The sequence below is a fragment of the Seriola aureovittata genome, chromosome 8 (genome assembly GCF_021018895.1).
Source record: "Seriola aureovittata isolate HTS-2021-v1 ecotype China chromosome 8, ASM2101889v1, whole genome shotgun sequence".
Classification (NCBI taxonomy): domain Eukaryota; kingdom Metazoa; phylum Chordata; class Actinopteri; order Carangiformes; family Carangidae; genus Seriola; species Seriola aureovittata.
Window position 1 is genome coordinate 26,010,295 of NC_079371.1, and position 26,754 is coordinate 26,037,048.

General features: G+C 40.8%; 2 non-coding genes across 2 annotated transcripts; one reads left to right on the top strand and one right to left on the bottom strand.

Annotated features, from left to right (window-relative positions):
- The first annotated feature begins 23,355 nt into the window (after positions 1-23,355).
- Positions 23,356-23,437, top strand: trnal-uag (transfer RNA leucine (anticodon UAG)). The gene has a single exon. It is a non-coding gene; the product is annotated as a tRNA-Leu (tRNA).
- A 3,224-nt stretch (positions 23,438-26,661) lies between these two features.
- On the bottom strand, positions 26,662-26,743 carry trnal-aag (transfer RNA leucine (anticodon AAG)). Its single transcript has one exon. It is a non-coding gene; the product is annotated as a tRNA-Leu (tRNA).
- Between the last annotated feature and the right edge of the window lie 11 nt (positions 26,744-26,754).

Consider the following 26,754-nt stretch of genomic DNA (forward strand, 5'->3'; position numbering starts at 1 on the left):
AAGTCATTGTCGTTACAATTTATCCAGTGTATGGCTATATCACTGTTAGACTGTTACCTGTTTCTAACCATGTGATTTTCTCGAATTTCCTGGAGCACATACGTGTATAACAACATAACACAAACTGAGAGACCAATGTCAGTAGAAACATTTTTCAACACACTTACCCAGTAGGGTTTGACAAGGACCTCGAGGTCCTATATTCTTTATATTAAGTAAACACAAGAGATTCCAGGTTTCTGCAGAAAATTGCTATTTATATTGGTTTCCTGAGTCTTCTGAGTTAGCATGACACTACCTCTCTTCTTCCCTGACCATTTTTTTTCCTCTTCCACCCTATTCCCCTCTCTTTCTGCTACTACTTTACGGCTTCCTGCTTCTTCTGTCTTTCTTTTTCTCATTCACCCCCTCTCTCTGTCAGTTTTATTACTTCAATTCTTCTCACTTGGATGTTCAGTGGCTGGTTTCATCAGCTTATAGCCTCTGATTTTAAAAGGCTGTGTGTGAGGACAAAGATGTTCATTTGTGTCCCATGGTACCTGCTGGACATGAGCCATGACACTTCTCTCTTTCTCCCACTGCTTCCTCCAAACCATTATTCTCTCCATCCTTTTCATTTGTACTAAAACTAAATCTGTTCCAAACTTTAATCTTATGTCCAACATCTCTGCCGTCTTTTTTCATTTCAGTCTCATCTCATCTCTTTCCTTCTCCAGATTCCCTCAAGCTCACTTGTGTTCCTTTCCTTGTTGAATTCATATTACATCAAATGCAGAGACAAAACATCACGCAACATTAACTCAGATGAACGCCAAAACAGAAAAGCACAACAAGGGGCACATTTGGGTACATGGTGATCAAGACTCAACAGAAAACCATTAAACAGGCATCAGTGAATTATAAATCAAAATAATAATCGCATAATCCTTAAAAGAGACACAAAAGGTTGTGTTGAAATGATGATGATATATTCATATTTACACCACTCTACAAGACCTCTCTGTTCTCTGTGTAGTCATTGCCTTTCCTTTCACATCTTCTCAATTTATTCACCTGTCAGGACCATTGAATTCTCCATTTGAATTTCCATAGAAGTATTTGGTACTTTAAGCTACACTAGGCAATATTTCACTTCGTCTCCTTCAAGGGGCAGAAGGAAATGAATGTCTATTTCTGTTCCTAGGGAATTTGAATGACATTATTGTCCAGAAATCCTGTAACACGGCATACTATAAATCAGAGGTCATTCAAAGGAACAGATCCAGACCACGACACCATCCTTTCTGGACCTGGACGTCGGTCTTACTTTCTTACCTGAAGTCGTCTTACTTAAAGTCATCATCAAACCCATAATTTATAGATAAATTATTGAGAATTATCAGATTTTGACGAGATTTGAACCAGCACAGCTTTTCTAGCCTTTACAGCACTGGTCACGTGACACTAAGCAGCCAGTCATTGCAACTCAAGTCAGCCAGTGAAATCCACACACAGAGCTTTAAAGGGATAGTTTGGGTTATTTGACGTGGGGTTGTGTGAAGTAGCCATGCATAGACATGTATTACCTGTAGTAGATTCAGATCAGTTAGGAGAGGAAGCAGGGAAGACGGGGCCACCAGCAGAGTGACCTGTTGCTGTGCACGGAGCTAGCAGAAAAAACATGTCTTAGACACAAAAATGCCCAGCGAATGTAGTGTGATCTGAATCTACTGCAGGTGTTGTGTATTTTACTCCATGCAATGTATTCTGCTCCATGAACTACATTAGACTCCCCGGCAGGAGTTTGGAGCTGTGTATGAACTCTGGATAGCCCGCCCCAGCTCCACCTACAGACACTCCCCCCTGAAAGTGCTGAGTTGGCTGGATGAAGGCAGGAGATTGGGTCAGCATATTTACGGTGAATGTACAAAAGGTGAACATCAAGTGGCACCCTGAAGGCGCCAGGCAAGGGTGGCGGGGAAGCCCCACGGCGAATAATGCTTTGATACAGACAGTGATTAACGACACCTAAGTTTCAGCTATACCCAGAAGAGTGGATCAACAAGATATAAATAAGGTGAAGAGAGTTTCACTCTTGCCAGTGTCTGTGTTCATGAACCAAGCCTCTGTTTTGCTTTATTTGTATATTACAGTAAAATCCCAAGGATTGCTCTGGACTTTGCTCTGCTGTTGTTTTTTATTCCGTTTTTGAGTATTTGCTTAAGTATTGAGGTGACAAAGAAGATTTACTGGCCCATCTGAAGATCCTTGACACAGGTAATACACCGACTATGCATGGCTACCTCACACAACCCCGTGTCAAATAACCCGAACTATCCCTTTAACACAAGGCAGTGTTCTAGCTGTTCAGATGTTAATCTACACATTCTATTTCATTTTGTAAAATTAAGAACTTTAAGTTTTCAGAAGCCCTTTGTTATATAATTACTACATATTACAACAGATATTATCCAAATAATGCTTACAGAATATATAGTTATTTCCTTGAGGAAATTTAGTCTAACTGGACTTCTTTGGATTTGCAATAGAACAACTTTGCACTCTTTCTCTGGACACAGTGATTACTGTGTTTGCATTGTTGCAAATTTGATGGACTGCAGTGTTCTGAAAAATTAGATTGAGCCAACAACAGAGCTGGATTTCTGTATAAAGAATTTTCCTCTGTGGATTTACAAAGAATAGAACAATTACAGAAGCTCTGGAGCCCTTTTACAAAACACTCAAAGGATGTAGCTGCTAACTGACAGAATTAGGATAACTTCATATAAATAAGGAGCATGCCATTTGCCAACTTTAAGACAAAGTAATTCACAATGCCTTTTAGAGCCTCCAAAGTCTGCCTGTTTATCTATCTATCTGTCTGTCTGTCTGTCTGTCTGTGTGTCTGTCTTTCTGTCTGTCTGTCTGTCTGTCTGTCTGTCTGTCTATATTCATATGTAGTTCACCTTCACTTAATTACCAAAAATGTAAATGCATTGTAAATGTGAAAGAGTGTGCTTGAAGTGATGAATTACACCTCCTCTGCAGTTCGCCTCAGCTCTAGAGAAGTGTTTAGCTTCTTTCTGGTTAATGTTTTCTTTGATACGGTCAGCACCTTTACTCTTTTGGTTCACCTTTACAGCAGCAACCGGTTCTTATAAATCCACTGTACCTGCTACCTGCCCAGCTCCAAACAATTCAACCAACACAATAGCCATGACTTAATTGCCTTTGTAGTGGTGGGGAGGTTTCTGCTGCAGAGAAACTGTTCCTGTAAATCACCGTCCCACAGTAAAACAGCATGGTTAGCTATATCTGTGGATTCATCCATCTGTAGAGCATAGTAAGGGCTTGCCTGGACGCAGGCTACGGTCTGTTGTTTAATATGAGCAGACATGTCTTCAATACGCAGAGCTATGGTATCATTGGACAGCGGTATGGTTTTCAGCTTGTCCGCTGCTGATTGATCCAGCACCTCTCTTACCACGTCTATGGCGGCAGGTAAAATAAGCTCTTCAGCTATTGTGTGGGGTTTTTTTGGCCTTCGCAATATGGTGAGCTACGAGGTAAGACGACCGGAGAGCTTGTTCTTGTTTGGAGCAAGACGCTGTCAGACACTTCTGTGATGTCCTCAGCTCCTGAAGTCGTCGTTGAAAAAACTCCACCGGCTTGTCTTTGGATGTTTCGTTTCTAAATGCCGCTTCAGTTTGGACGGTTTCATGCTTTCATTTGTAAGCACTTCACTATATATCACACACTGGGGTTTCTATTCCTTTTTATCCTTGATGTACGAAAATCCACATTTTAAATATCCCGGGTCATATTTACACTTTGCCATCTTGCCTCCGAACATCAACACAATCAAATAATGGTTACCATGGCATCGGCGCTAGGCTGCGCACGTCTCTGACGTATGCCTGTCAATATATATATTTTTCAAATTAAAAGACAGCTCCAACATCAGATGCGCATCAAATATTATTTATTTATTTATTTTTGACCAGCTGTCCGGGGCCCACCCAGAACCGATCCGCGACCCACTTTTGGGTCGCGACCCACCAGTTGAGGATCACGTGTATATTAGTTCTAGACCACTTTTAGTTCATGTTGGAAGAGACAGCAGTTTGTGTATGTAAAACTAATGGTTATAAGTGGCATTGTTGGCAGGGAGACAACTAGACAAGCGTTGGGTGTGACTCCAACATCCTACATTCAATCAAGGTAGACACAAAGGATCTCCACTGCACATGATAACTAGAATGGATGCTGTACTTCCACAGATGACGATCACACTGAACAAACGCTTGTCATCTCTAATTCTGGTATAGATTTTCACATGGTTATTTCTGTGTACTGAATGTCATATGGGAGGCCTCATTTTGGGTCCACGCACTCCTAGCCAGAGGAGAAATTATATTTTCATGCCTTTCGGGCGAAGGCAGTTTATCAACTTTGGTAGCTACTGTAGGTGAGCTAACTTAGCATGGACAGATGCACAGTGTTGTGATGATGTTCCCTGAGGCATCATACCCATTGCCAGGTTTGCTGAGGCATCAAAGTGGCTATAGCAGGCAAATTTTCCAGGTCAGGGTGCCCAGAGGAAATGTCCGAGAACCAACACTCTGCTCTCTTTGTGTCACGTAATGATAAGGTATTCAATTACTTCATTGTGTGGGAATATATAGTAATTGACACAGGCTCTATAAAATTATCAGTGAAAAGTTGATTATCATGTTTTTCTTCATAGTCCCATTACCCACTGCAACCAGTCGTGTTTTGACAGGATCTAACAGGAAAATAATCTTGCTCTTGGATTTAAGAGTGATTCTTTCTGTCCTTTAGATCCTGCTCTTTTTATGTCAGATGTATGACGCAGGGGGCCAACAACAGCCCAGCAAATGTTTTGGTTTAGCTCTAGAAATTACATTCTGTAGATTGGTCTGGTAATGGCAAGGTATTTCCATTTGGCGCCTGTAAAAGTCTTCTGTCAGAGCAGTAGTTGTGGTGTAGTAGGTAGGAACATTACTTCAAAGAACTTCAGTTTGACTTGAACCCCTGATCTGAGTCTTTCTAAAGCCCAATTCCTATCTGACCCCTACACCCTCCCATTCCACGATGGACTGTAACTCTGTGTGGAGTCACTCTTGCAGTTGTTGGGGCTCGTTTTGCAGGTTATGTAACATTTGTTCCAACAGTGGTACTGTGGAAGCAGCTCAAGCTGTCCAATTTTAACAGGCTGACTTTTTGTGTAAATGCATCATAAATAAAGAATTTAATTAACACTCTAACCCACTGAGCAGCAGCAATACACCATTTCATTTGTTTTTATTAGCTCTCTTCATGAGGTACACTTTAGTGATGATAAGTGGTTTTGAAGCTCAGAATGGGCTGCTCTGCCGTCACCATGTTGACAGTGCAGAGACTTCACTGCATGCCACTTTGTGGCAAGTATACGCTCACTCACCTGTCACTCAAAGAGGCCACTCCCTCAATTATACATAACTTTAAGGTTTTAGTTTTTAAGTCATATAAACAGCTGTCACGAAGGAGGAAATTAGTTAAAGAGACCAAAACAGTTTTTTGTACCAGGCTGTAAACTATTATTAAATTAAGTAAACGATTATTGTGTTTTGCGTTGTGTATTTAAATATATTTAAATATTCTCAGATTGTTAAATAAACATTTTCTGTTTGGCTGCTGGAAACGGTGTGTCTCTTGCTTTTGTCAGGGCCTTATGAGCCAGGTTGTGACAACATGCACACTTGGATACATACACATGACTAGAGTACACGTACTTTTCAGAAACGCAACACACCATTGGTGCAAAAACATACACACACACACTCAAGATCAGGTGGCAAGCAGAAAGCAGATGCCCACTCCCACACACACACACACACACACACACACACACAGTAGACACATTTAAAATAGGCAGAACAGAACACTTATGAATCCCATCAACCATGCAGTTATGCAGGGTTACATCCACACTGCACATACACATATGGTGGATAAATCCCTTTACACATACACCCAACATGCACCCACACAGAAATGCAAAGTAACAAATGGTACTGTTCATATAACAAGGACTTAACACAACCCCATACTGTTCCTATACATTTACATGCTTTCACACTTCATGTAAACTACGCCTGACTGTCCATAACACAGTAAATGGTGATTTGCTTCCAGTCACAGCTGGGATCATCTGTCTAACCTGCAAAGCTTTTTAACTTTTCATCATATTTAAAATTTGATAATGACCTGAATAGAATGCAGTAAAAATGCAACAACACAAATATGACTCTATAAAAGGTTTATTCAGAAAGGAAATGAGAGCAGAGCAGACAGAGGGAGAAAAAAATGAAAGCCAGAGGAGGAGAGAACCACAGTTTTGTTTCGTTTTCTTCATCTTTTTCCAGTCTGAGAGGTTTAAGTGAGGAGTCTGGCTGAGTACTATCTGGGGACACGGTGGCAATTTTCCGATCCAGAGACTGATCGAAGGGGACAGTAAGCTTTTTGTTTTCAGACCTGCTGTTGACATGATTCTCTACTTGAGAGGCCGAGACACTTCTTGTTTAGGAAATGCAGTGCTACTCAAATTCAGTCCCCGGTGAGGCAAAGTGCTGCTGGTGCTCTACCCTGCAAGGCAGTGTGGTGTGTTTATCTACAGGCATAGATCTAAATAAATGTCAGTGTTTGTGTCAAACCTGAAAACCTGCATGGATTTCCTCACTGTGATGGTACATATGTAATCAATTAATGAGATCTTTCAATATTTTTGATCGATCACTGTATGGACACTTGAATTAAGTCATTTGCATTGAACATCTTAAATTAATTGTGTGACTTACTCTCTTTAGTGCTGTCAGACATTGATACCACTCACGTTAACATTGTAAATATGTAGCTTGGTTCAGTAGATGGTTAGCTTAGCTTAGCATAAAGAATAGAGACAGGGGGAACAGCCAGCCTGGCTCTGTCCAAAATATGAGGAAAATCTGCAATGTGTGATAATATTAATGACAATATTGCAATGATCTGTGGTGCGATAATTGTAGTAAATGGTGTGTATATGCAGGTTGTATGACTTCCTCCACCGTCAAATGTTACTTTTTAAATAAAATTTACAACAGGATTAGAATAAACCAAATTGGTTCTAGAGCAACAAAAAATGAAGCTGCAGTTTACACACATTAAGATTTCCTTTTAGCTTGTTCATGACAATTCACTATTAGCATATTGTTAACATGCTGTGGTTGTGTAAAACAAACTGTTGGATAGGAGAAGTAGAAAATGTAGCTTTTCTACATCTTTAAATCTTGTTGAATAGGTGGTGTGATGAAGCACGATAATTGCCTTTTAACCCCCAAACTTTTTGATGACATTCACAGAGCTACGACTGTTGTTGTTGTCAACTCCAGTAAAAGGGTCACTTCTCACTGGCCTCCACTGCCACCTCTGTGCTGTCTGCTGTGTGTGTGTGTAATACACCGAAGGCAAGGTAATGAACATTAAGCATAAGGTTAAGCATTTTTTTCCCCCGGTTCATTAAACCCTGTGTGAATGCATGTAAATAATTGTTTTTTTTTCTAATTCATAGCATTTCTCTCAGTCTTTTGCAATATGTTTATTGCACATGTTCATGTGATAACGTGTAATACGATTTATCGGCCGGCACTTGTCCAAAGGACACAAAATCTAATTTGTTTAATCTGTAAAAAGTTCCCCTTAAAACCGCAAAATGTCATTTTCACTCTTGTTGCAACCTTGGTAAACAAACAACAGGCTCAAGTGCAGACGGTAACATATAAAAGATGCCAAGACTTCGAGTTGCCAAGGAAGGAGAAACAGCTTATTTGAAACATAATAAACTGTTCTCAAAGTACAAAAGGAACACAAAACGAAGGGTGGATATCCCAGCCAAAAAGAACAAATGATGGGGAGGCTGCAGATCAAGCCGCCATGGGCTGTCGCACCCAGGTAATCCCTCTAACCTGCCTGAAGAAAACTAAACTAAACTGAAGCAAGATGAAAACAGGGATGAACAGTGATCCCCAACCCAAAACTAAAATAATAAAAACCAGCACTCTGGACCACGCTCAGAAACAAAGGGCAATCTGGGAAGAAGAGTCCACCCCAAGCAACATAGAGGGCTGCATGCAACAATTTTGTAGATGTACAGATTAGTCAAACAAGGTGTAACTTGTTGATTACTGGTCTTAACTGGGGCTGATAGGTGGATTACGTTGTGTCAGAATAAAGTCCAAGAGCACAGGAAGATGAGCAGTCTACTTTGCAAACATCCTTTGTCACTGACAAGTGCAACAACTAAATCAGCACCACAATGAGCATGAAAGCACAGACAGATGCAATATAAAACATGGATGTAATTGACATCTGTTTCCATAGAAACTACTCTACAGACTGACTTTCACACCTGCCATTACCACACCTGTCGACACTAATGTTTGACTTCCTTTTCCTATGCAAAATTAATACTATAAAACTTACTTCCTTTCCACCTGAGCGGTTCTGGTACTAGTGAATGGAGCTCTTACTGTTTTGAAAAGGTCAGATGAGAACATCCATCCACTCATTTTCCTACACCTGGCCGACGTCAGGTCGTGGTGGCAGCAGGCCAAGCAATATAGACCAGACATCCCTCTCCCAAGCAACATTTTTCAGCTCTTCCAGGAGTATCCTGAGGCGTTCCGAGGCCAGGTGAGATATATAATCTCTCCAGTGTGTTCTGGGTCTACCCTGAGGCCTCCTTCCAGTTGGACGTGCCTGGAGAACCTCCATTGGGAGGCACCCAGGAGGCATCCTGTGATGGGGCAGCGGCTATACTCCGAGCTCCCTTTGGGTGTCAGAGCTCCTTACCCTATCTCTAAGGCTGAGCGCAGCCACACTGCAGAGGAAACTCATTTTACCTGCTTGCATGTGCAATCTCATTCTTATAGCCACTTATCCCACCTGCTTCACACCTCAAATATCAGCTTTTTAAAATCTAAGGAGTCACATTTCAAACATGACTGCAGAATTTTTCTCTCATGTCACAGTCCAGTTTTGTATGATACCAACTGCGATTGTCTCCCCTTTCTTGGACATGAAAACAAATCACAATATGAGCAACAAAATTTCTAAAGCCCAGAGGAGAGATTTATACACTTCTGGCTGCTCTCAGGTCAGACTGTTCCAACGTTTCAAACCACAAAACCTAGACGCTGCCTCACCAAAGGTTTGTACTTCTGCACTTGGAGAGAACAGAACAACTTCACAGTCTTGTGGCAGGTACTGGTTCATAGACTATAAGCATTTGAGAGATAGATGCAGATGCAAGATCATGAAGTGCTTTAAAAACAAGTAATAGATTTTCAAAATCAATATTTTTATATTAATTTTTATTGACTTCATTGACTTTTACTGACATCACAATACAGTCATAATAATCAACAACACAATATAATTCATTGTTTTGTTTTTGTTTTGTTTTTTACATTGACAAACATACACCTCTACCTGAAACTCCCTTAACTCCCTTAATGTACAGGAGTGTAAATCAGAGTCAGAGTGTTTGAAAGAAATTATTTACCTCTAGTACATAAACACTACTAGGACTAATATTTGGACAGAACACATTGCCAGACATACCATTGTGACACCTGTATGAACTGACAGAGTGAACACAGAAGAATCTCAACAGAAACAAAACAGCAAAAGGATCAGAGGACAGAGAACAAGAGAACAGGGCATCATATGACCTTACATTATCATGAACATGTGAACTCATCATACAAACACAAGCTTCACAGTTTTAAAAGACCTCTTCGATCGGCGGAGAAGTGCGCCATCTTTCATTACTAAACTGATCAAGAGCTCTCCTTTCAGTCTAGTTCAAAGAAACCAGGAGAGCTCTGAACCCTTTGTTGGGTTGGGCTGGTCATTACATCAAAGAGCCTGTCAATCATCTGCAAGTTAATGTTTGCATTAACTGAAAGGATCTGAATCATCACCTTGGACAATATCCTTTTTCATGATGATGAAAAGGGATTTGACTAATTTTTAAAACATAAAGGAGGCACTATTTGCAGTCTGGCCTGTGAACTTTGATATGAAACACTGTTTGTATGTAGTTTTACCTCAGTGAATTCAGTGTTATCTACTGTCACATCTTTTGGGAATCCATATGCTTGTCTGTTGCCTTCTTGGCAGCCTGGAGTCCATCTTCTGCTTGGACATCATTCAAATGAGCAATGTATGTGTGGTTGACCTGGCCAACGGTGTTGGTTATTGGACTGTGAGCCTCCAACATATTCTGTGCCAGCGTCAACATGTTGGCAACTGTCCATCATCACAAACTCCCGCTCACCAGATACTAGATGTGCAAAAAAAAGGTTACTAAGGGCTCCAGAGGGTTTTCGCGTTTAGCTGGAACCACCATGGTTGCACGTGCTAACATTGGAGGTGTGCCCATCCACGGTAACGCACACCATTCTAATGCCAAGCTCATGCAGGTCCTACAACGCAGTCCCAATTAGGACTTTCTGTGTTTCCGGTGACAAGGATTTGGTCGAGTAGTAGGTAACTGGAGCCTTCCAATGGTCTTATAGGCCAACCACCATAAAAACAAGAGCCACAGTGACAACATCCATCTCATTCATTCCATCCCCCATGCCTACAAATTCAGATATTTTCAGAGTTTGAGGATTGTTCTGGACATATTGTCCATATTAGCCCAACATGAGAGTCACACATCCATTCTAAGTGGGCTCTTCCTCCCGGCTTCTTTTCAGCATCATCATGTTGAGGCCAGGTTTGGCATCCACTGAACTCCTTCCACCTTATTTAAAAAGAATAAATTGGCTATTTCATGTATTCAAAGCGGTAGCTCATTAAAATGATGATCAATGAATATCAAATGTGGATGTGATAGGTCAAGATGAAGAGATTCTCTCAGACTGAAATTCATTTAGCACAGAATAATTAGTATGAAAATGTTTTGAGTAATGTTTATATCTCATCACTCACAGATGTTTGGTGCATAGCGAGTACAAAATACCATCAGGTGACCCACATTAATTTCATCACCCCTCAATCCCAATGCCAACATGTGTGTGTGTGTGTGTGTGTGTGTGTGTGTGTGTGTGTGTGTGTGTCAATGAGTGTCTGACAAGAGAGCGGGGGAGAGAGAGAGAGCTGTGAGCATCATGGCCTTGGTCATATTCAAACCTGTTTGGGGCATGGTTGGCACAAACACTCACAACATTAGGCCGAGGTCCAGTCTGTTGGAAGTGCAGACAACAGTCCACTGACGGGCTCACTTCAGCCTTCCTCGAGGCTTGTGTTGTCCTGGTCGCCGCTTAAAATCAACTTGACCAGGTTTCATATTCGTTTCATTTTCCTGCTGTGCAGGGGAGATGCTCCCTTCTTTCAATGCATGGAGTTACAAGCGTCTTTCCCAGCTGCTCCAGGAACACCTCTCCTCTTCCGCTTATCAAGCATCCATGTAGGGTTGATCTCGTTCCATATCATGAAGGCATTGTATGAAGACACATCGATGATGTTATGGAAGATGATCAGGGGCCAGCGGGCAGTCATCCTCCTGCAGCTGTACCTTCCAATCACCTTGTCTACATTGTCCACGCCTACTTTGTCCTTTTTTCTTCTTTGTGAGGTAAGAAACTAGAATGGTGGTGCGGGTGAAGGCAAACTTTGATGAGAAGGCCTCTCTCCCCTGTGATGCAAGCAGTGCAGGTGGGAGCAGGCTTGTTCTTTCGAACTGTGCCAATCACGGTGGTCTTCCTCTTCAAGAGCTGCTGTCCGAGTTCATAAGAGGTAAAGACATTTTCACATGTGACATTGTGCCCCCTCAGTCCATCTGTCACATCAAGCACAACTCGCATCCCCTGGTTCTTTTCTGGGCCTCCGGCTTCCCTGCGTAGACTTGCATCTTCCAAGCGTAGCTGGATCGCGCGTAAACCGGCCACCCATGTCTTGATGCCATATTTTGCCGTTACTGGGCGTATACTGCCGGAAAGGACAGCGACCTTTCGATAAAAGAGATTACCATCAGTAATTAGTATCAGTGTCGCCGAAAACAGTCACTTAAATCGATATTACAGCAATACATAATAAAATTAACAGTGAAAATCACTTACATTACATATATGAAAGTAAAAATTTACCTCTGAATGGAACCAGTTGTTCGTCCACTGTTACTTCAGGCCCAGGGTTTCTGAAGAATAGGTTTTGGGCGATAAGAGAATATTTCTCGACCATGATTTTATTATTTAGTCCAGCAGTAATGAATGTAATCGGTGAAATTAACACATCACACTTGTGTACTTAAATGTAGAGGGTTCATGTGTCCACTGCAAAACAGGAGACCATACTGCCAGAGCACCTCCTCAGGGTTGCTGCCTTATATTATGGTTTAAGTCGCAAATATCTAAGACGATAGATTGATGAAGAAATGATGCTTTGTGATTATTTTTTGTGTAGAATGAACAGTTCACTTAAGTTTTTATTGACCGACTGTAGCCAATATGTTTCCATTTTTATTTTACACAAATACTTTCATACAGCCCCTGTTTTACTTTGAAAGGACTTACCTTGTGTGTCTGTTGGATGTTCACGTCCTGCCTTCGTATAGTTTTTCCTCTTTTGTGATTGTCTGTCTCACCATGATGTGTTTCACCTGTTCCCAATTACCCAGCCTCCCTTGAGTATTTAAGTCTCCGTCTTTCCCTCCGTCTTTGTCAGTTCATCTGTTTAGTTTTCCCTGTTTCCTCCTCGTTCTTCTGTTTAGTCTCCCTTGATGTTTCCTTGTGCTCCTGTGTTTGTCCCTGAGGTTTTGTCTTTGTTTATGGACCTTGGAATCCTTACACCCTGATTGGATTTTGTTTCACCTTCAAGTAAGACTTAAACGGCACCAGCAAACTTCATTTGTGTTTACGTTTAGGTCCTGAAATCTTAAACTGTGGCGTATCCAAAGTAAAATGAAAGGTCTTTGCAGTGAACAGTGGTAAAGAAGAAAGGAAAAGAGTACATAAAAGAAACATCTCTCTCCAAGGAAGGCAAAAGAAGATAACAAAAAAATGTAAAGAACAATAGAGTGAGCAGAAAATGAAGATGAAAGTGAGGAAGAGGAAGAATTCTGAATTGTCTGCGTGAACAGATATTCAAGACAGAAGAAGTCTGAATGTCTCGTGTGTTTTGCACAGAATGATGGCAGTGACATTTATATGTGCAACGACTGTGAATCAGATTAATCCGGTTTAGCAGTTTATAAAACTTGAAGGTTATCTAATGAATTCAAGTAATTCAAGTACAACAAATCATGTCATTGTCTGTGCCAAGTATTAGTGTTAAACATTAATGTCTTTTATCTCAATTAATATCACGATATAATTTAAAGCAGTCATGTTTTATTCTTTGCTGCTTGATTTTTTTTAAAAATATTTTATTATGATACATTTTTTATGGAATAACAGAAAGCATCGCTTTTTAAATCTTTTAGAAAAATGTAATGAATATTATCTCACTGTGTTATTCTCTGAATGTTAACATTAATATTTCATTAAAGTTTGGTTAAAGACTGGTCTTGTCTGATCAGCTGATCAGTGTATTTCAGTAAAAACAAACTTTAAACTCAATTCAAATAATTAAAATCTAGTTACAACAAGAATAGTTGCCTTGTGTTCTGCAAAAAATAGAAATAAACTTTTGCTGTGAATGGATTTGATGCCTGACATCTAAAAGAATTTGAACCATGTACTAATAAAATTTTAAGTAACATCATTACTACAGCAGTAATGTGATAATTTGAGGTGTGCTTTTATTTGAGATACAGTGGGTTAATATGACTTATTTTATAGTGCTCTTCTTGTCATGAAGACCACTCAATTCCTCTTGAAGGCTTCTCACACTACAACGAGAGGTTCTTGAGGATAGGGATTTTACTCATCTCTGTCTCTAGGGTGTTGGGTCCTGGTCAAATACATACTTTCCATGTACATAGTTAAAATGTGATGTAAAGTTGAAGTTAATTTTTTTTTTTTTTTTATATATAATTTTTTTGCAACTTACTGTTTGAAGGGTCTGTGTTTATAGGCTTCACAGTGCATTGTTCCCCTGTTTTTTTTTTTATCTTGGAAACAGTCTTGTACAGAGGTTGTCCTGCAGATTCTCATTATGGTGCATGGCTACTACATACGACCTATAATAAGAGAATAGGGAAGTTAAATTACACTTAGACTCTGACACATACTCTGTCATCATACCACTCATCAGTGACTGTATTAGAAGAATTTACAGAATGAATTATACAGTGTATTACCTGCACAACATTCCCATGCTCATTGTTTGGTGTAACACAGGATCAAGCTGTGGAAGGACTCCAGCAATGAGGTCTGGTATTGATGGCTGTGCTTTTCCACGTCTTTGACAACTCTCTTGTTATTCAGTATTTTTTTCCACTTTGTGGAGTGCAATTGACCATTGTGTAAATTACAAGAACATTAGGTAAAAAGTGTTTATGATTTTCCATTTATGGTTGTAATATTTATTTTAAAAATGTGGAACATATCAGGTTGTAGTCATTTCTGTGCATCCCTTGAGGCTCTGTCAGGATGATCAAACTTGGGTTATAGAGGGGGTCTTCCTGTACATGAACGTTTTGAGGGTGGCTGAGCAGTGACGCCCGCTTCACCACTTTCTCCAGCCCCGTGGTGGAGGAGGTCGCACTCCATTAAACATGCTTTTTTTTATGCTGCGCAGCGACCTCTGCAAACACCTCACCGTCCTTGCTCTGTGAAAATCTCTCCAGTTTCTTGGACAAAGATACGTCTGTGAGCCACACTGTATTGTATGTTGTGAAATATTGTTCAAGAAATCACTCAAATTGAAGATCCAAGGTGAGCTACAATACAGGTAAGAAGGAGACAATATTTTAATACAGTATTTATCAATGGGTGGGTTGTTACAAGTGCTTTATCTCAAATACATCCTCCTAAAGGTGCTATATGTACGTTTTTGCTATCGCTACACAATTTGGTTTGCAACAGTAGTCAACACAACCATTCAACATCATAAATAATACAATAAATAGATACATAAAGCCACCAAACATACAGTATATTTCATCATAAGTTACAGTAAGATGTGAAGCACGAAGAGGATCTGTATTTCTTAACTGCAACGACAACTAGGCCAATAACTTGTTTAGAAACAGAAATGCTCATGGGGAAAATGACGTCAAATAATCAGTTTTGATTTGTCTCCTAGGGAAAATATACCTGCTTCCTGATGGCAGGAGCTGAAACTCTGCATGGAAGGGGTGTACTGAAATGACCTTTGCCCTATGAGTGGCTCTGACTGGATAAACCTGGCTGAGATCATTCAAGTTAGTGCCAATGATCTTCTGGCAAAGTTGAACAGCTGCTTTTATCCAGACAGTAACAAGTTAATTAGAGGCTGAGATGATCTTAGTCCCATTGTAACTCCACGAACTAAGATCCTTTTAGCCTGAAGATGATTTTGGGAGATGAGGCCCAGTCTGGTCGGGATTAATGATACAAATAATTTAGTGTCACACACAGAGGGCATGTCGCACAGTGAATGTGTTTAATTCTAAACAGCCTCAGGCAGTAATCCTCTTGAAACATCTCAACAAATGCTTCATATTGTTATATACTCAACAGCATATTTAAGTAATCAACAGCAGAGGATCAACTTATTTATGTGCTTGAAGAACTCCCATACGTTATTAAAGCTCTGTTAAATCATCCTCACTGCATCACTTCTGAGACATGACTACAGAATTAGTATAATCATACACTGCGAAACATAAACTGCAAATGTAGTCCTCAATTAATCCTCTCTGGTACTGTTGTAGTAAATTTCACTTAAATATACCATGCATTATAAATATATTGAATGTTAAACTTATATATCCAATGAAATAGTTTGGTTAGTTGTATGTGAACCATCCTTTGCTGAAGTAAGTTTGTTATAGAATGGAACTTGCAGAGAAAAAGTTTTTTTAAATGGTCTGAAGGGCCCTGAGAGTATTGGTGTTGAGTCACTGTGGTGAGCCCCAGGTTGGGGATAGATAGGGGACTTCTGGACACCTGGCACCACTACTATAACCTGGCACTCCTGGTTTTGGGAAATTCCACACGGGGCTGGACACCATTGATCCCATGGCATTGATTGGTTCACTTGAAATAAAAAAATAGATGGAGAGCCCACCTAAGAAGGAGGGATTACTTAACTATATATGATGGTGCACAGGCACTCTGTCTTCAGTTCAGATCCGGATCTGATTTTATTCTTGTAAAAGATTCAATTCTATTGCATTGGACTCTGAGCATCTCCAGTGACTTCTTTTTTGAATTTTTTTTTTGACTACAGTGAATGTGCAACTTTGTAGAAAGTTAAGTGTTGGTGAAGAGGTCTAGACTTAGACTCTAGCCCAGACCTGGACTGTTTTTCTCCAACAGTACCTTTTAAAAACAGAAGAGTCAACCATTATTTATCTGTTTAACATATTGTGTTAGTATTACTGTGAGGATGGTAAATGGGCTGCATTTATATAGAGCTCTTCGAGTCTTAACAACCACCCAAAGCACTTTACACCACTAGTCACATTCACCCATTCACACACACGTTCATACAATGCTCGCTATATAGACCGCACATCTCTATCACACACAGTCACTCATGCACTGATGATACATCAGGGGCGATTTGGGGTTCAGTATCGTGCCCAAGGGCATTTCTACATGTGGACTAGAGGAACGGTGATTGAACAACCAACCTTCTGATTAGTGGACAACATGTCACAGCCAAAATCAAAAACACTGAGTTATAAAAAATAATTTCAGGTGCAAACCTGTAGTCTACGTCTTCAAATCACTGTTTTTTAAACCAAAATGCAGTTAAACACCTCATGATAGTTTACAATGAATATCTACTCAACTGCAGTCAGTTGTGGAAAAAGTACCTTTACTGCATTAAAAGTACCAATATAGCAATGTCATTTCAATGTAACTCAACTAAAACTATTCAAGACATTTCATTATAAAATTGTCTTACCCCGATCTCGATCTTTTTTCAGTTTAGCTGCTGAAATTTTCAGTTCAGTGGTCTGGATGAGCAACACTTCACTTGTCTTTTCCTCAACCTTTTACCGAATATTTGATTCAGCCTCGCTTAACTTCCACTTTCTCTAACAAATAAAAAACGAAAACCGGACCGCCAGACCTCCATCCTCAGAACAACAAAAAGGAAGCCGGTATTCAGAGACCTCACTCTCCTCCAGCCTCTGTTAGATCTTCTGTGGTGGGAGGGGCCATTCACTCACTACAGATCAGGAGCGCCTGAGGTGAGGGAGAGAAACACAGGTTGGAGCGTGCAACGTAAGATAAATGGTATAAAGAACACTGACCTGGTGAAGATTCAGTTCATCATCAAAGAAAAGGAGGTGAGGAGTGACAGTCTGTGAGCAAATGTATATAATCTGCAACCCTAACCCTTTTCCTAATAAACAATGTATACACTCATTAAAAAATAATTCCCTTGAATCATTACTTGAGTGGACTGTCACTGACACACACACACACACACACACCCAGGGCTGATTGTAAATTTTACATTTCCTCTCCTCATAGATCTTGAGCTGCTGGTGCTCCAGCACACAGGAGCAATCTGAAAGAGGCTGAGGGAAAAAAAAAGAAAGAAGGGAACCTCTCTTGTGAATCAAATTAAGATCACTCGAGTTGAAATGTTGGAGACCTGGAGATCAGCCAGTCTTTAGAGGCAAAAGTTACCTGTTCTCTTAGGGAGACATTCAGCTGCAAAATGTGCACTGGCATCACTGCAACAGTGGTTGTTGTGGAGTAATATAATAAATGTCCTCTGCCTCTGTTGGTCAGGATTGGGGACTCCGTGGATGGATGCAGAAACACATCCACCCTGATGAATACTGTGGACTACCCAGGCTACCTGTGATTGCAGCTTTATAACTCAGGAGTTAGACAGGTGAAACTGGTGTGTGTAAGAAGCTAGTCCAGGTTTAAGACTGACGGAGGCCGCTGTGCTCCTGGTAACCTTCAATGCAGCAGAAATGTTTTTGTATCCTTCCCCAGGTCTGAGCCTCGACACCATCCTGTCTCTGAGCTCTGCAGACAGCTCCTTCCTCCTCATGGTTTCTGCTATGATATTCACTGTCAGCTGTGAAGCCTTATAGACAGGTGTGTGTCTTTCTAAATCATGTCCAATCTATTTATTTTTACGTTATTTTTTTGGCCATTTTCGGCTTTATTATGTTAGGGACAGTGAGAGAATGACAGGACAGTTAGGGGAGAGAGAGAGAGAGAGAGGGGGGATGACATGCAGCAAAGTCTGAGTCTGATTCAAACTCAGGTCGCTGTGTTAAGGACTGAGGCTAAATGGTGGTGTAACAGCTGAGCCACCAGAATGCCCCATGTCAAATCAGTTTATGGCATCTACATATATTCAGGCTTTTTTAGTATAACATCATTTCCCTGGTGCTGCTCTACATATGTAAAACTTTACATATGGTGCAAAGCGCTGTGGCAACATTTTTGTTATCTGATCAAAACAGAAATTTGAACTACAAAATAATAAGGCCTTCAGTTTTCCCAGGCTACAAAGGGAAAGGTGTTTTTGCCAGACATTAACTTTCTTCCCACACTGTTCTTGCCATCGCAGCATTAATAACACCATTCCGTTTCATTTGTTTGTTTGTTCTTGTTTTTCCAATGTTTTAATGATAGATAAAATATTCATGACATGTTACCAGTTTCAATGCTGTGGCTGATCGATGTATTCCTTATGTTTAGAGTTTAGGTCTTTAGTCTTTAGCTTAGGAACTTGTGAAGAGTGTGTTTGTATTCACCTTACATAACAGCCTTGGTTTTAAATGAAACAATAACCCTAGTAGAGCTTTAATGAGCCACAAATAAAACAACACCATAAACACATAAAGACATTCGCCTGCTGGCCTGAACACTGTGGGTCTCTGTGCATTACTGTCCACGTTCTTTCTCCTACTCTCTGACAAGAACTGGTCTTCAATTACATAGAACATGTGACGGCTGGAATTGCTTTGGCACTGGGAAGCGCTTCAGCACTTCAGGCTATTTGTTACCGTGAAGCTAACTGTTGAAAAGCAGTAATATCCTTAAGCAATGTCCAAGATTGAGCTCTGCAAGGGTGAGATACTGTAGGTGACGGGCGGTGGAGGTTAATGGAGGGACCTAAGTGCTAAAAGGAACTGGTGATATTTCAGTTTGAAATGTCACTTTTGACCTGTAATGACCTCATGACCTTTGATGATATTCAACTTAATTTAAAGGACACCTGGTAATAAAAGAGTTACTTAAAATACCTCATCATTAACACAGAGGGAAACCAGACTGCTTCTCTTGTAAAACTGAAGGTTTTCACCCTTCAGTGATGACTGACTCTACCTCTGTCAAGGGGAAAGAAGGGGAGGATTTTACAGGAGACAGCAGGGAGAGAACACCGGGCAGAGACTGTACTGTTAACGGGAAACAAACTGTGCTGAAGCAGAAATATTTGGAGTAACAAGTGGCCTTGAAGTGTGAAACAACAAATTTGACTTTAGGGCAGAAATTAGGCAAAAACAAGACACTCTTTCAATGTGTGTGTGTGTGTGTGAGAGAGAGAGATGGAAAGAGATGTGATGCAGGCAGAAAAAGACAAGAATGATGAGCTCTGCTGATGATCTGGGAAGTTCCCTTGCCACTCATGTACACTGAGTGTCTAGGGGCTTTGACAAACATGATTTGCGTCACTTCCTGCTGTTTAAAATAGCTTAGCTAAGACTAGGTTTGTGTTAGATGGGATTCATTCGAGATTTTTTATTCTTTCTGCTTCCAGATTTAAGAACTTGATTATTCAGCCTCCCAAGTTTGTTTCTCCGATTGTTTTTGCCCTTTTCACCTGTTCACTGTCTAACAAATCCTTCATTCTCAAGGGTCGATACTTGGACCTATTCTGTTTGAACTATATATGATAGCTCTGGGTCATCTGCTAAACTCCTCCAGTGGTGTCTTTTACCATTTCTATGCTGTTGACACGAAACCAAGCTCATTCAGTCTTGTTTATTTCTGTTGAGACATATTGCTAAACCAAACCTATACTAGACAAACTCACGGAACTTCTTCTATCCTGGGTTAGATGATCACAACTCCCTCTATACTGGCATTACTCAGTCCTCTCTAACCTGTCTTCAGTTAGTCCAAAATGCTGCATCCTATACACAAAGCACTTTGTAACTGTGTGCTTTAAGATGTGTTGCATAAATAAATCATTATGTTCATCCCTGTGTGTAAAGTGACAGGAAGCTGGGAGCAGAAGGAGATGGGAATGTTTTAGGATGAGGGGAAGAACTAATACAGCTAACAAAGTGAAGAGATGACTGGGAAGAAAGAGCAAGAGTTGAGGACACATGCATATTAATTTAGTGGATATTACTTTTTGTGTTTTTGCTGTATGTGTGATATTACGTGGCCAGTGGGGAGTATTTTGAGACTCTGCTCACGGTGTTGCACAGGCACTGAGAGCATTTACGCAAAAGAGACCCTGGATCTAATAAATGGTAATTTCATTGTTTTGTCTGATTTCTGCTATAGCTGTAGTTTTTGCTTTGTGAGCTGTAAATGGCCCCAGATCTAATTACAGTTCACAAAGAAATTGACATTTTAAACAGGCTTAGATTTAATGTATGTGGCAGGCATAGTAATAAGAGCTTTTCAATCAGCCAACTCCCATGGAGCAGATTATTATGTGTATTATGTACAGTACAATAGACTCTGACCTTGTCACTCCTTTCAAGGAAACAACAAGCTCAGCACCACAGGCAGGAGAGAATGACAATAATAAAGTTTCTCGAAGAGCAGAGGTTTTTAAAGTGGGAGGCGGGCCTCACCAGGGGGGTCCAAACAGTTTCAGGGGAGGCTCAGTGAATGGAAGTGAGTCAGTTTGGTTAACAAAAGGAGATCACATAAATTAACCTAAACGTGTGAAATTTGATTAAAGAGATACTTCGTAGATACAGTAGTTTGGGGGATTTTATTGTTTTCCCCACTTTCCCAGAGTCGGAACTAACAGCATTAGGACAGAACCTGTCAAACAGCAGTATTAGGCCATCTTGGCTCAATTGTGAGTATTTGAATATTCTTGGTTGCGTTTGTTTTGCATTCATATTAGTTGCTATGCTTTATTTCTGATTTAATTTGTGTTTTGTATGTATATTTATTAGTTTGCTTTGCTTTAATTGCTCTTGATTTTATGTGTGTTTGCTTATTAGTTTCTTTTTGGATGTTTTTTAGTTGTGTTTTGAGGTTTTTCTCCCATAGTGCTCACCCAGTTGAAAGTGCAGTAAAGCGTGGACAGTTAACCTGATTGGATTACTAGGACTGACACTGGGAACAGCCAATCCTCATTCAGGAGTAGGAGAAAAGGTGGGAGAGAGTTAGAAACACCATGAAGACACCCCTTTTTAGAATGATCCAGTCCCGCAGTTTTAACAAGATACTTCCCTTGTGAATTGTCCTATCATTGGGTATTTTTAAACTGTTACTACCTGAATCATGTGGGTAATGAGTAAAATACTGTTCTCCACTATTATGCTCCAGTCTCTGTCATTGGGTTATGACACACTGCTCTCCCTTGTAAGAACCCTAACCAATTTTTAATATTAAGCTAAAACTTTAAGAGTTCCTAGGCTCTCATTAACCGAGGTGGCATTGTTGGACAACTTTTTAATACTCTGTGCCACATGTATGGGATCAATTAATATAATCATGATTCTATAGGCATCCGGGAAATTGAGCAAAATGTGTGGTGAGGGGGGGGCACCGTTTTACCTTTGTCTGAGGGGAGCCCCACAGTTTCAGACTTTGAAAACCCCTGTCGTAGAGGAATGTGGACAGATGGATGTTGGGGTGGAGGTGGGGCTTTTAAACTGTAATATGAACAAGAGTAGAACTAGATGTTGTGGGTTTTAGGCAGCAGGCATGGCAGCAGAAGAATGAGAGAAGAGTTGAAGGCTTAAAATATTTTGGGAATACACTCATTGCTTTCTTGACTAAAGTGAAAATATTACCACAACAACATTTACTTTATTGTATTTACTAGTGTGAACTGATTCATTGAGACTGAGGTCTACCTGCCAGTGGTCAAATGGAGTTAAAGACCCTGATGGTAGACTGAAAAAAGTTCATAGACAGACAAATACAATCCTTGGGTTCAAATCCAGTGATCTCATTTCCACTTGGGAACATTGCACTGGATTTACAGAGGTAAAGAGTTTGCCAATATGGTCCTCCTTTTTGAAAGTTCACTTCATTTTGCTTAAACTCCCAAAGTGCATACAAATGAGAAAATATTTTGAAATCACACACTGCAGTTGCACGCCCTTCTAGCAATATTTCAGAGCAGAGTGGCGCAGAGGAAGCGTGCTGGGCCCATGACCCAGAGGTCGATGGAGCAAAACCGTCCTCTGCTAATGCAAAATGCCACATCTGGCTGCACCTATACTTGTTAATAGTAGGCTTTCATTCTTCCAACCAATAATTATGGCTTTTCCTGGCAGTTTACTACAGAGGCTTTTGCGCTAATTTAGCTTCAGTAGTGGCTCCCCTGACTGACTTGATAAGGGCTGGATGTTGGGGCTGGAGCGGGTCCTCTTAATACTCTATAGCTATAGTAATATATAGCAGAGTGGCGCAGAGGAAGCGTGCTGGGCCCATAACCCAGAGGTCGATGGATGGAAACCATCCTCTGCTAATACAAACTCCTGCTCCTCTTATCCTTGTTAATAGTAGATGAACACCCACACATTAATAAGGCCATGTCCATACCTAGGAGACCCAATGCAACATATCCTGGTTGTACTTCTTGTCTGTTAACACTAAATACATCCTGTCTCCTCCTTGTTCATAGTTCATACACACATTGTGAAGGTTTTAAATAAACACCCCTCCAGCATAATAAAGCCATGTTGAAGCCTAGAAAATGCAGTTAAGGGTTAAGGTCATCACTGCAGTCACAAAATTCTCCTGCACGTTCAGTTTCTGGGTAAACGGTAGAATCAAGCAATGTTTCATGGTGAACCCAAATTTTCTTCCACTGGTTGTCACAGTATGTTTTACTGTGTTTAAAAAACTGATGCCAGTTTGCATTCATCATGTAATTAACTGCCCACTTGCAGCACGGTATTGTCGCTGAAAGCTATCTTGACTACCAGCTGTTGGATCTATAGTTTCTGTCAAAGAACACGATGAAATTCCATGATCCAGCCAACAGCAGTGTGGTAGTGTGGCCGAGTGGTCTAAGGCGCTGGATTTAGGCTCCAGTCTCTAAGGAGACGTGGGTTCGAATCCCACCACTGCCAATTAACTCTGAAAGTCACAGGTGTGCTGTAACTGTTCAAATTTGTTCAGTTGTCAAGGCTTACTGTTACTTGACAGTCTTGTCCTCAGCCAATGACCTGCATCGTTCCTTTATCAAGAGCAGAAGCAACACAGCCAGACAGGACTTTACTCCACCAGGAAGACACCCAACACACTGGACTTCACAACAACACTGAAAAGGACCTCTTTGATTTGTTCAAAGGACTGGGTAACGTTAAAGAGGACATGAAACACTTACAAAGTTCACATAATTTACAAGACATATAACCCCTCTAATCATCATCACATGTTTAACACCTGTCAGTTTAACTGGATTAAAAATAATAATAATGAAGAGGGACAGTGTTGAGGAGCACCTGGAAACTATAAAGAGGGTCAGTGTGAGTACCCAGACAGATCAAGGTCAGCAGGAAATGACAGTGACCACTAAGCTATACAGCAATCAAGGCACTATGACAGACAATATGCAGTTCACTCATGTCTTTACCCATGATCACTCTTATGGAAAACCAGTTAAGGAATTCAGACCCTCATCACCACCACCTTGTGAATATTTGAGTGCTGAAGAATGGGAGGGATCTGAGAGGTTCAGTTCAATGGAGGAGGGCTCAAATGCTGACTATGATGAGGAGTTCAGAATGAGTGACTCTGAAAACATGAGTGATGAGAATGAGAGTTTGATTGATGTGGTAGATGAGGAACTAAATCTCTTTCAGGACAGGAAGTGTGAGCATTGTGTCCATCCAACACTTATTAAAGCTCTTTTGTGTGTGTCACTGGGAGGGTTGTGGTTAATGTCTAGCCAGTCCACCAAGTGTAAGGAAAAGTGTATTTGGACTGCAGGTCAAGACAGAATGCATTGATGGCCACGAGTATACCTGGAATTCACAGCCTTTGGTGAGAGGAATGATGCAGTGCAACGTTTCTATCCCTGCAGCTAGTTTTGCCACGGGTAACGAGTGCAGTCCATTTCTTGAGATTTGTGACACCATTGGTCTGGAAACTGTCTCTAAGAGAGAATGTGTGACAAAGGCCTCGTCACTCTAAATGGGGGCACATGGTAAAACTCTGGTTCATACACAAACAAATGTTTCCCCTCTGTTTCCGTGGTGAGTGCACGCACCACACTGGACATACGTTCATACATCATATCCCTCCCCGACAATAACATAAAAGAAATGCACCACACACATATAGTTATTAGTAAAGTTTATTTCATTTTAGCATTGTTTGCTTGTGGTTCCCTCCTTCTCTCCTCCTAGGGCTATCCAGAGCAAATGAAGTGGGCTGTGTTATATAGTGGTGGCAGCTTCCTGTTGGGCAGGTTCATTCCATTGTTCCCTGAGTGGTAGGGGGGTTTTTGCCTTGACCTTTAGTTGACTGCTTATTTGTGGTGATTTATTATTGATTGAAGAATGTTTGATGGGGGAATGTATTAAATGTGTATTTGTTTTGCAGGTCTATTGTGGACCTTATTGCAGAGGTAGTTGGTGGAGCAGAATAGTAGTCTGTGGTTTAATTGGGAGTTGGTTGGGCTGGGGAGGAGCTTAGGGTATATAATGCCCCGGCCAACACCAAGCTCGAGAGAGAGTGAGTGACGCATGCCAGGGAAGCACATTGTGGGTGTAATTTGGGCGTCCGTTATTATAATTGTACACTGTAAATAAATGCACGGTTTAACAGCAGCTTGCGACTCCAGCCATCATTCTTTAACAACAAGAATTCCACGTTTGTTTGACATTATGGTTTTGGACACATGAAAAAGATTTAAAAGAAAAATCTATATCACTTGAAGTCTAGATCTTGCGCCTCCGCAGTACAGCATACAGCTGGAGAATAAATATGACATCCTGGATCTTCAGTACTTCCCTCCCCTTTCCTGAGGAAATCCCACCACTGCCATCTATATCTCCTGATACTTGAAATATCTGAACACAAAGCCAGGATTATTATGACAAAGTAAGCTTTCAGATAGACACATTTCCACCTGGTAGTTTATTCCTTACCACTTACAAATTAGTAGGCATTTACCAATCTGGCCCTCCTTTGTGCAAGTCTGCTTGATTTTGTCCAAAGACCTTACACATTATTAAATTATTTTAAATCACAGAGTTCATTTGCACACACTGATTACAAAGCTTACGAGCAGAGTGGCGCAGAGGAAGCGTGCTGGGCCCATAACCCAGAGGTCGATGGATCGAAACCATCCTCTGCTAATTCAAAACAATTTCTGGTTCTACCTCGATCGTTCATAGTGACAATGTGGAGTTTTTCAAATAAACACCCAGCCGTCATAACAATAATGCCACATTTGCAACACCTCATTGGATATTTGGAATATCTGGACATATAGCTAGGATTATGAGGAAACAGTAAACCTTCAAGTATGTATATGGGAACCGAATGTACCTTCAGGAGAGGGACTTTATTGCAGCCAACACTGCTGGCATCGTCCTGCTGATGGTTGGCTGGGAGATTCCAGCCCTGTCCCCGATCTCCTGCTGAAAGGTCCCGGTGGCCAAAAACCCCAGCGTGGCGAGCACCTGCACGGGTACAGGTAAGGCGCTTGACCGTCAAAAAGCGACTTATCAGCCAAGCATCACTCTCCATGAGGAGATCCCTGCGGTCTCTGAAAACGCGCTCACGTCTGACACACGCGTATTGTTCCTCCAAAACAAGTAAATCTGCCATCGTTATGATTTGATAACTGTCAAAGCATCTGTTTAAATAGGGGAGTGAGTAAACATCTGACCAACCACAGTGCAACAATGATTATCTCACCAGATGCTTTTAATTCTTGTTCCAGTTGTGTCACACCCATCGGAAAAAAACAAAAACAATTACACAACTTTGCCATGGGTTAATTTGCAAACACACATTTCTGCTTGTATTTATTATTATTTCAAATTTTAACGTGCAATAATTAGATGTCATGTTAGGCTATTTAGCCTATCATTGTTTTATTGTACAAACAATTGGTATCAACGAAAACAGAACTTAAACATTTGGACGGGAGCACAGCTAGAATAACTGAAAGATAACAGAAAGACTTCCTTTGAAACCAAAGTGATGTAAAAGGCTCCCAGCTAACCCCTGCAAGACATCTGGCCAGTTTTGACACTTTGGCCTTTACTCTAGAAACCACATCTTTATCAAGGGTCTCTATCTGCTCTAACTATCTGCTCTATGTGTAAAGGTAGCAAAATGGCAGTGGTGGGATTTGAACCCACGCCTCCTGAGAGACTGGAGCCTTAATCCAGCGCCTTAGACCGCTCGGCCACACTACCAGACATCTGCA